Source organism: Mirounga leonina, unplaced genomic scaffold (assembly GCF_011800145.1).
Source record: "Mirounga leonina isolate KUSES-001 unplaced genomic scaffold, KU_Mleo_1.0 Mir_168, whole genome shotgun sequence".
NCBI lineage: Eukaryota > Metazoa > Chordata > Mammalia > Carnivora > Phocidae > Mirounga > Mirounga leonina.
Window position 1 is genome coordinate 53,952,195 of NW_023270426.1, and position 10,423 is coordinate 53,962,617.

The 10,423-nt window shown below is 37.5% G+C and overlaps 1 pseudogene; it reads left to right on the forward strand.

Annotated features, from left to right (window-relative positions):
- The first annotated feature begins 1,148 nt into the window (after positions 1–1,148).
- LOC118017144 lies at positions 1,149–1,494 on the forward strand (annotated as a pseudogene).
- The last annotated feature ends 8,929 nt before the right edge of the window (positions 1,495–10,423 follow it).

Sequence of the window (10,423 nt, forward strand, 5' to 3'; positions counted from 1 at the left end):
TAAATGCTATGGATAAAAAGTAGCAAGGAGTAGGTACAAAGAAGGATGGTGGAAGAGAAGATAATTTGCAACAAAACATTACACATAAAATGTATTTGAGGGGGGAAAAAAAAGGAACAAAGAAAAGTAGGGAGCTGGGATACCTGTCTCAAACAAAAGAGTCACCACTTTTGTGAACTAATCTAAGCCAATCTGGCTGGTCAACAATGTCACATCAGATAAATAGAGAAACATGGGAGGAGGCTGCCTTCATGTTACCAGGTGATATTTTATGATGAAAGCAAGTCTTAGCTAACCCCCATTTCTGCCTAATGTACATTTATTAGTGAACTGGAACAAACAGTCATAGAATCTGCTCTTGTTTCCTCTGGAACATTCATCCCTCTGTCCTCAGCCACTCCGACAGGTAGCTTACATGAAAGATTTAACCTGGGCGCCTGGGTGGCTCAGTCGGTTAAGCGACTGCCTTCGGCTCAGGTCATGATCCTGGAGTCCCCGGATCGAGTCCCGCATCGGGCTCCCTGCTGGGCAGGGAGTCTGCTTCTCCCTCTGACCCTCCCCCTGCTTGTGTTCCCTCTCTTGCTGTGTCTCTCTCTGTCAAATAAATAAATAAAATCTTTAAAAAAAAAAAATTTAACCTGAAGCCAATGCAAGAATATTTTGATGGCAGTGTCAGCCAACACTTGCTGGGGTCAAATGAGAGTTGTCCCCAGGATGGAGTGGGCCAAGGCCCTTAGAGTCTTGGATCTCAAGTGATTCCCAATCTGGATTTGTTGAATTTTGATGCTATCTTCCTTTATTCTCACATACTCTCTAGCCAACCATGTACTTCAAAAACCATTCATTTTAGCAATGAAAATTTACTGCTAAGATTTCTCTGTGATTAACAAAACTTCTTGTGAAGATTTGGATAAAATATTTGAATGCTTAAGTGTACTTCCTGAGTGTGGATTCCTCTTTAATCTATTTCAAATGTTAACGGAATGCCCCTGCCTTGAATATTTTAAAACTGGCCTCTACCTGCATATAATACCTACTTACTGATGGATTTTAAAAGCCTTTTTCTTTTCTTTCTTTCTTTCTTTTCTTTCTTTCTTTCTTCTTTCTTTCTTTCTTTCTTTCTTTCTTTCTTTCTTTCTTTCTTTCTTTCTGAGTACCACCGCCACTGCCATGAGGTTGGCTTCAATGCTGATGAAGCGCACAGTATCGTTAGAGTGTGTAGATGTGGTCTTGGGTGGTGAAGATTATAACCAGAACAACATCAACCAATGGACTGCAAACATAGTGGAACAATCCTTGACACATTTGGTTAAGTTGGGAAAAGCTTATAAATATATTGTGACCTGTGCAGTGGTCCAGAGGAGTGCCTGTGGCTTTCACACAGCCAGCTCGTGTTTTTGGGATACTACATCTGATGGAACCTGTACCGTAAGATGGGAGAACCGAACCATGAACTGTATTGTCAATGTTTTTGCCATTGCTATTGTCCTGTGACAGATTAAAAATGTTCGGCCAAAGCCATTAACTTAAAAAAAAAAAAAAGCCATTTTCTACACAGATAATAAAACAACTCTCGGTGACAATCAGATTTGTTCGGAATCCCTTCACCCAAATGAATAGATTTGAATCCCCACCCATGCACTGAGGGTAGACATGGCTAATGAATAATTAACTGCTTTCGGCTTTAGTTAGATACAGAGTCACAATGTTCAGTTATCAGAAGTTTCAGTCAAGATACAACTTGTCATCCTAGCCTCAGTCTTCCTCAATTTAATTCAAACGTTGATTTTATTTCAATTTCTAGGTAATAACCAACATTCTCCATTTCACATAGTGCATTGGGAGCAGCTTCAAGCAATACACATTTGACATTTGTAGTCATTAAGCATTTGGGTTTTTTCCTAATGGGAATGGATAAAGTGGGAGGCAGGCCTGTCCTGAGTATCACAGCTTTGAGAAGTCAACATTGCAGATGATTGCTCAGGAGCTGTCGCAGCAAGAGACCACCTATGAGGAAAATAGAGATAATTACAAACAACAATCACAGCTGTTAGCGGCCGCACTCAGAACACATCCTCAGCATGAGAAGATTGCTACTGATGCATCAGACGTTGAGCCGCACTCAGTCACTGGGATGGACCCACAGTGGAGACAATCTAAGACAAAGCCAACACTAATAATAGCAGGAGAGGTCAAAACTGAGTCCAGAGTTTGCCTTGCATGAGAAAGTTTTAATCATTTCAGAATTAAGGGCTAAAGGCTTGACATATTTTGCATAAGAGCTTTATTATCTAGAGGTTACTTACCAATCAACTCTGCAAGCTTTCTTACCATACTTTAACATTTCCTATAGATGGCACTTGAATCATTATGCTTATTTTTCCCAACCGCATAAGGAGCCACTCTTCATGCAGTTACTGGGCTCTGCCATTCAGGAAACATTTCATTGCTCCTTGACAGGGACATATAATTTTCAGTAGCCAAGGCTTAGTTATGTTTGATGCTTCTCCAGAAAAATAATTATGATTTAAGAATATTCATTTTTGGAAACACTTGTTCATTTTATTTCCTGTGAAGCATATTTAATCCTGGGATTGTTTAGTAACTCTTTTTTCCTCTAATTTCTTTTGCATTAATATCTTACCAGATCCACAGAATAACCAGCAACCATGACAAGTTGAGGGATACAAAAAGATAAAACGTGTAAAAATAATAATAGCATAAGTCAAATAGATTAATTTAAATTCTGATAAAAATCATATACTGCTTTGAAATAAGCAGCATAATCAGAATATATAAAAATTTATAGAGTAAGATAATATTGCCATCACTGTTCTTCTCTGTGTCCCAAATCTGCATATCCTATTAACATAAATTATATATATATTCAAGCATTTGAAATGTTTATTGTCATGTACAGAAAAGATATTTGAATTTGGCAAAGTGTTAGTAATGTGTTTGCTTAAGGAACACTGAATGCAAAAATATATTGATGAATTTTAGGTTTTGTTTGAAGTAAATGAGGGTTAGCTGACCTGTGGTGAGAATTAGCTGGAAGTATCTATTTGAGAGACAAAAATATACAGATTAGTTGTAGCCTTGGCCATAAATGAGCTTGCACGGAGAATGTATAGAGGAACATCTCTGATCCTAAGGCAAGCAAACAATGATGGGTGTAGATTTAGTTAACTAGAGGAGAGGGATTTTAGGGTAATTACTGTATCATTCCTATTCTCTTTGCCTTAAAAGAAAGGTGAGGTCAGTTCCAAACTCATAGTGGTAGTTCCTTCTTAGAAGTCTGGAAAGTAGTCCCATTTCTTTTTTCAAATCTTAGTGTTTTGTTTTGTTTTTTTTCCTCCCAAATCTGATTTTCCTCCTGTTAATGCTGATTTTGGAAGGAACTTACTGGAAAAACGTATTTTTTCCATGCTCCTGGACCCATATCACTGTGCAGCTAGGTCATGAGTAAAGTGAAGACTATGGGAAAAACAGCACACGTTCCTTTCCTGCATCTTCCATCTGTGACAATTAATCAACAAACTAAAGAACTTCTGAGTGTGTCCAAGTACATTCTAGGTATAAAATATTTTAAGCATTGTGACAAATATTTTACTTGATCTGAACAATAATCCCAAAAGAAGAAAGGGAAAACATTCTTACTATTCATCAGACTCTAAAAGCAGCTCATATTTATAGAGCATCTTATACTATGTAAAGTGTTTTAATACAATTTTCTCAATCCAGCCTCAAACAAATTACCACGGTATCAGGACAATTTACAAGAGAATAAATGTGAGTAGTTAATATTCACAAAAGTTGTTCAAGGTCACTTATGACCAAAGAAGTACAAATTAAAATTACCAGAAAACATTTTTACCTGTCAAATAATTGAGGACATGATGCACTCAATTTTGTCAAGGGCATGTGTTGGCAAAAAGGTTACTGCTGCTATAGACTGCTGGTGAACTTAGAATCTGTTATACCCTTTCTGAATGCTATTTTGGCACTAAGAATTCACTCAGGGTAAATAGGAGATAGAAACAAAGGTTTATGTTTAAATGACTACGTTACAGACTTATTTCTAATACAGAATATGAGAAACCATTTATGTGACAAATGTAATGTGAGGCAGTCATTTTGGAACATGAGGAAATCTTGCAAATGGAGACTCTATAAAGTGAAGCAAAAGTTGGAGGAAGGGAGCAGGGCAGCCTAATCATCTGTAATGCCCATCCCCTAAGTTTTAGATAAGAAAAATAAAATACTTGCATAAGGCACTATTCTTTTGGGATTCAGGTGCTAGAGCCCAACCTAACTGTGGCATAACCATACTTGCTGGCTTATGCTATGTATGAATGCATTTACTTAATGTTTAAAAATAAGTTTGTGATGATGCATTGGAAGCAAAGACATTCACGCAGCCATCCTTACCCTGTGTGCTTTAGGCCTTGAATTCTTTTTTTGCCTGATATTAAAATCTGGCCCCTGCTTTCTTTCTGTTAGCGTTTTCTGATGTATCTTTGACCTTCGTTTTACTTTAATCATCTGGTGGAATTTTGTTTTAGGTAGTTTCCTTGTTATCAGTATCTCACTGGATTTTGTATTTTGACCCATTCTCCAGGTCTGTTTTTCAACTGGAAACTTTCACACATTTGCATGAAAATATATTCATTATATATTGTGAAGTAAAACGTAACAGGTTACAAAGCGATATATTTAGTATCAGCTCACATATGTAGGATTAAATCCCAAATTTGTGTGCGTGTGTGTGCGTGTATGTGTATACATACAAACATATATCAGAAACGTAGCTGCTTATTTCTGTGTGGCGTGAGCTTTTTTCTTTTTGCTTATATGTATTTTTTCATGAACACATATCACACACACACAAAGAATTAAAGTTTTATAAGAGTTAAATAGTTTGCAACCAGCTTCTAAGGGCAATGAGGGCACCTGAACTCTTGATGGAAGAACTATTAAAAAAATGTAAACCTCAAGTTACCTCTGGATCTCTTAGCCAGAGGAATAAAACTGGCAATTATTACAGATAAAAAAAAATAAGTTTTAGAAAACCTCAGTCCCTTTATTGTAAGGTGCAGAAACTGTGTTATTATTAGGGAAGCAGTAGGAATGAACCTATCTGGTAATCACTGACTTGGTAACCACTGCAAAGCCTATAGATACTGAAAATCTAAAGTTATTTAAAAAACTATAGAAATAAATGTCTCTGATTAAGCTGCTTAGGTAATACCCTTTATTCTGATTTTAAGACTTGATGATCCTGAGATTTCTTTTATGAGTCTATGGTTGATTTAATAGCCACATTTATTATTTGAAGAAAGTGAGAAAGATGGTGTTAAATGTTCCTCAAAGTGGAATTGAGGTTTTAATTATTACAGGACATATGGAAGAAAGGGACACTGAACAGCTCAATTCCAAGACTGAGAATTTTTCAGTGAATATTTAAAAATACAACAGTGTGCCTATTCAATTAGGAAGCTGTTGGTATTCATTTGCTTTCACTGGGCAAAAATTTGGCCACTCAAGTCACTGCAGCACTTCCAAATTAATAAAGAGAAAACTTTTTGTAAAGTACTGATTAATATTCCCTTAATTTTCACTTACACAAAATCAGTGCTACAAAAACTATGTAACATTTTTGGCTATGGACGTATATCTTGTGATGTAAATTTTAAGGGCACCATAACAGTTAATGAAATCTGCAAAATTAAATTCAGTATCCTGGGCTATAGGAAATTCTCAAGTTTCTTCTCGTTCTGAATTACTGTAGTGAAGATGGGAGACTTCTTGACTACTAAAACCACTTAAAGAATACAGTGTTTCTCTTCCTCAGACACCCTCTCAGAAGACTTTTTTTTTTTTTTTTTTTGCAGGTGACAACGCTTCTATTTAACTTTTCTATAGCATCTTACTTTATGTCACATATTCTCCTTTCTCCCTGTTTTCCTGCCTTTCTTCTTTCTTGCCTCTTTTCCTTCTCAGTTATTGAGATTAAAATGTTGATGCTACTATGGACAAAGTGCTATATTTTGGCATCCAAGGGGGCCTAGAATACTCCCTCAAATGAATTAACGCACCTGGATGCTGGCATAGATGAGCCTGCGGGGCAGTTTGTACCTGCGACTGTACACAGTGGAGAGCAGAGGATGCTCTGTGTCCTGAGGACATGTGGCCCCAGGGGGAGCTCTGCCTTCCTGGAAGCTGTGCCCAAGCCTGTCTGCCCTTGATTTCTGTTCTGTCCCGGCTCACTTCCTGTTCCTCACTCCCTCTATCCCTCTCCATCCATCTAGTTCCTTTCTTCATTGCTGCGTCTTCTTCCTCTAACTTGTCTGAAGCTTGGCTATTCTTGAGGCTCCGTCTTCTTCCTTATATACCCACTCCCCTCAGGGGCTCTTGTTATACTTGTGGCTTTCCTTATTTATGAAGGCAGACACCAAACGTATTTCTCCAGCTCTGGCTCTGGGCTCCTCACTGGACATCAGTACTAAAACTCATTTTTTTAAACCAAACTCCTTCTCTTTCCCCCTATCCAAACCATCCCTTTGATGTCACATTTTTGCTCCTGTATCACACTTCTCTAGTCACCCAGACGCAGAAAGTCTGATAGGCTTTCCTCTAATCAGACATTCCTTTGCTGTATCTCCTGCATCCATCCTTTCCTTTCCATTCCCGCTGATATCATGCTGGCTCCATCCGCTTCAAGATCAGTTGCACTGAATTTGAAAGGTCACACAAAGATTAGCTTATTCTTGCAGCATTTTTAGCCTTTCCCTGGTCCAGTTCTCCCTGCATATATCAATCTTCTTTTAAGGTTAATCTCTCTTGCCTTTGGGACTAAATCCCTTTATACTGCATATGAGGGCTCGCACGATTTACCCTTTATATACCTTTGGAGCTAATCTACATTTCTCACACAAACCTTCCATTCCAATCCAATTCCTCGAACATTGTTTTTTTCCTCCATGTCTTTGCTCACTCAGTTCTTCCTGTGCTGAAATCTTCAACACGTTTCTCTAGCAAAATCTTACCTTTCTTTAAGGTCCAACTGAAAATTTCACCCCCTCTCATGAGCTTCTCTCAACATGAAAGGATATGTGCTGCCTTTTAAATTCAATCATGTTCTATAATGTTTTTGGTTATTTCTCAGTTTTATGATGCTTGGTAGCTTTATCCTGTAATACATTTTATTTCTAGTTTTTGATTATAAACTACATGTGGCAATGTGTTTATTTGTATTTTCCACAGTTAATAATAAGGCACAACATATTAGTTTACTGATTGCTATCTAGAGATTATGTCATCTATTATAAAAACTTTTTCCCTCCCTTCTCGCCATGAGTGATGAGTAATTCTGAAAGTTATTATTCAAAATAGCTACCTACAAAATAGGGATTGAATTTTTCCTGATGATATATGTACTTAGTTTTTTCCCCACTTGAATGCCAATGTGGGTTTTGGTCTATCATTATTTTCTTCCACTCTTGGGGAACTCTTGGGGTATTTAAAGCTCTAGAGCTCTATTTGTCATTGGTAAGTAGTAACATTGTGCACAAAATAGTCTCAGGATATTAGCAAAACAAATTTCTTCATTGTATAACCAGAGGCAAAATTGCTGGATTTAAACTATCTGAGGACTCAGGACTGGCCCTTAAGACTTTTCCATTACAATCCATAAAAGTGAAGAAGTTTCCAAGGCTAAAAGTAACACATGATCAAGTTGGGGGCCAGCAAAACTAATGCAAAGACTTTTCCCAGAAAGATAGTGTGGTCATCTTTGTCCGGGGAAATGATCCCCCTTTCTGCTCCGTGATGTGTGCTGACAGTTAAGCTAACAGCAGTCTCCTTTTCAGCTTCTGAAAGCAAAGGTTAGTAGTTGGCAGTAAAAAAAGAACCAGTACAATTAAAGTAACTGTCTAATAAAAAAAGCCACATTGTGTAAATTTCAGCACGATATAAAAAAAAAATTAAATACATGGAATTCATGTTCTAAAAAGCAGTTCACATAATTTGCGTACTTAATCTTTGCAAAAAAGTGTAGAAGAGCTTGACCAGAAAACGATGCGGTAGCTTCGAGAGAGAGCTCTTTGTTCTCAGATGTGAAGTAATTTTGACTTTTTTATATACTGAAAGCAGCATTGAATTAGAGCCACCCTGGAGTTGTAAAGATCTATAGAATCCTCTTTTTAAAATCACTTTTATTGATTCATCTATAAGCAGAAATATTAGAATTCAATTTTGTACAAACTGCTTTACATCAGGTATTCATCAAAATATGCCATGAATATTTTCCATAGCCTCTTCTTTGCATTTTCTTTTCTAAGCAAACTGAATTACTAAGTGTTCACTTGGTATAATTGCCCACCTCTGAATCTCTGTTCTCATTATCTTTCCATCAGAAATCCTGAAGGATTAGGTATATAAGCAACCCAATCTTAAGTTCGTTATGATAGAACTAACCACCCCCTTCTTGTAGCAAACAAATCTGGATCCAAGTTCACCCTTAAATTCTATCACACACAGTTGTGTGGCTACCTGATAAACATCATCTTAAAACTAGCAAAGGGAGGACCTCTAAAGGGTTAAAATAGTGGGTTGTACAGATGATCTTTGCAGTTGTAATGGTGACCTTAGAAAAAATATCACGTCTCTAATTTTTGGATTTGAAGATATTTGCTGAAAGAGCAAGAACATACAGTTTTTAACATCTAGATTTCATTTTCAGGACTCCATTCAGCATTTTTACAACACACCAAATCTGCAGTCATTTCGATTGCTGTTTATGGCCTCTTGTCTCAGCCAGTTCAAGTGGAGGTTAAAGTTGACTGCTTCAGTAGAGTTCCCTATTCCGAAGTGGGACAATTTTCTGGTTTTTTGTTTTTTGTTTTTTTGGCAGTGTGTGACTTTTAGTTTTGTTTGCAATCTATATTTTGATCGCGAAGGTTTTCAGACTTTGTTTTTGAAGTAAGAACTTTTGATTATCTCTTTGAAGGTTCTAGCTTTAATCATTTTTAGCATGCTTAGAAATTAAAGAAACAGCATCTCATTAGATGCTTATGAGAGACCGCTGAGCAAAAGGCAAAAACCTCACTTTTGAGTAAGTGGGTAAAATGCCTGGATGGAACTGACTTATCTGTATAAGTATGGTTCTTAATAAAGAATTTCTGAGAGTCATTGTCGGTTGCTTTGCTGAAGTCCTGCTGTGTATCACGGTGATTCTGTAAAATAGGAATGTGTAGGTGATACTGGGGACTTCTGCAATTTTTAAATGGCATCTGTTTTTTTCTTTCTGGAACGACCTCTCCATGTAATTCTGATGGTGTGGATGTAAGTTTGCCATCATTTCTATGTAACATAGATCAAATATACCACTTTGTTCTGATCTCAGTAACTAAATTATTGTCCCAAGGGTAAGAACAGAACTCAAAAAAAAAAAAAAAAGTCATCCAGAATCCATTCATGTGGCTCTTAGGGGAGAGACACCTTGCCATTTTATCTGGGTTTTTAGTATGGAATATGTATACTTCAAATGGTAAGGGACCATCTTCGCTGCTCCATGGGAAGAATCCTCCTGGAAATGAAGCCAACCCAAAAGAAAGCAGAGTCAATAAATTATGGTAGTCAATACATTTTTGTTCTTAAACCAATTTCAGTATGGTTTCTGACATTGACAATCAAAATAATTTTTTTTTAAATTTTTATTTATTTGACAGAGAGACAGCGAGAGAGGGAACACAAGCAGGGGGAGTAGGAGAGGGGGAAGTAGGCTTCCAGGGGAGCAGGGAGTCTGATGCAGGGCTCGATCCCAGGACCCTGGGATCATGACCTGAGCCGAAGGCAGACGCTTAATGACTGAGCCACACAGGCACCCCAAGAATTCTAAGATTCCTCTCCCATTTCATATAGAAGAGGTTACCTGACTTCACCTAAAATACACAGCTAGTCGGTGGCAGGCCCAGGTTTTGAATACAGATCTTTCTCCTTCCAGAACCACAGTCCTATAGTGACTCTGAAAATAGCTTGGGGAATCTCAGGACCAGTCAGTTACTTAAGATGTCAAGATGGCCATGGGCTCTGACTCCAAGTTATGCAACCATTTTCTTCCCAAAAGGTTTTTGTATATCCTGAAATGAGAGGAATAGTTTTTGAAGGATGGATGTAGCCCAGCAGATTCTAGCACATAGCCTCTATTTGTGTGGAGACAATTTTGAAGAATGCTTGCTTATCTTAACCTTGGCAAGTGACAATGTTTTGTAGAAATTGCTTTTTTACCTCTGTCAGTGTTGGCTTGCACTGGTTATAAATTCCGGTTTACTGTGGTGCAAATAGTCAATATAATCTAATACCTACTGATGGGAGCTGGGGCAAAAATCCCTTGATTTTGATTGCCATCCTCTCCTGAGAT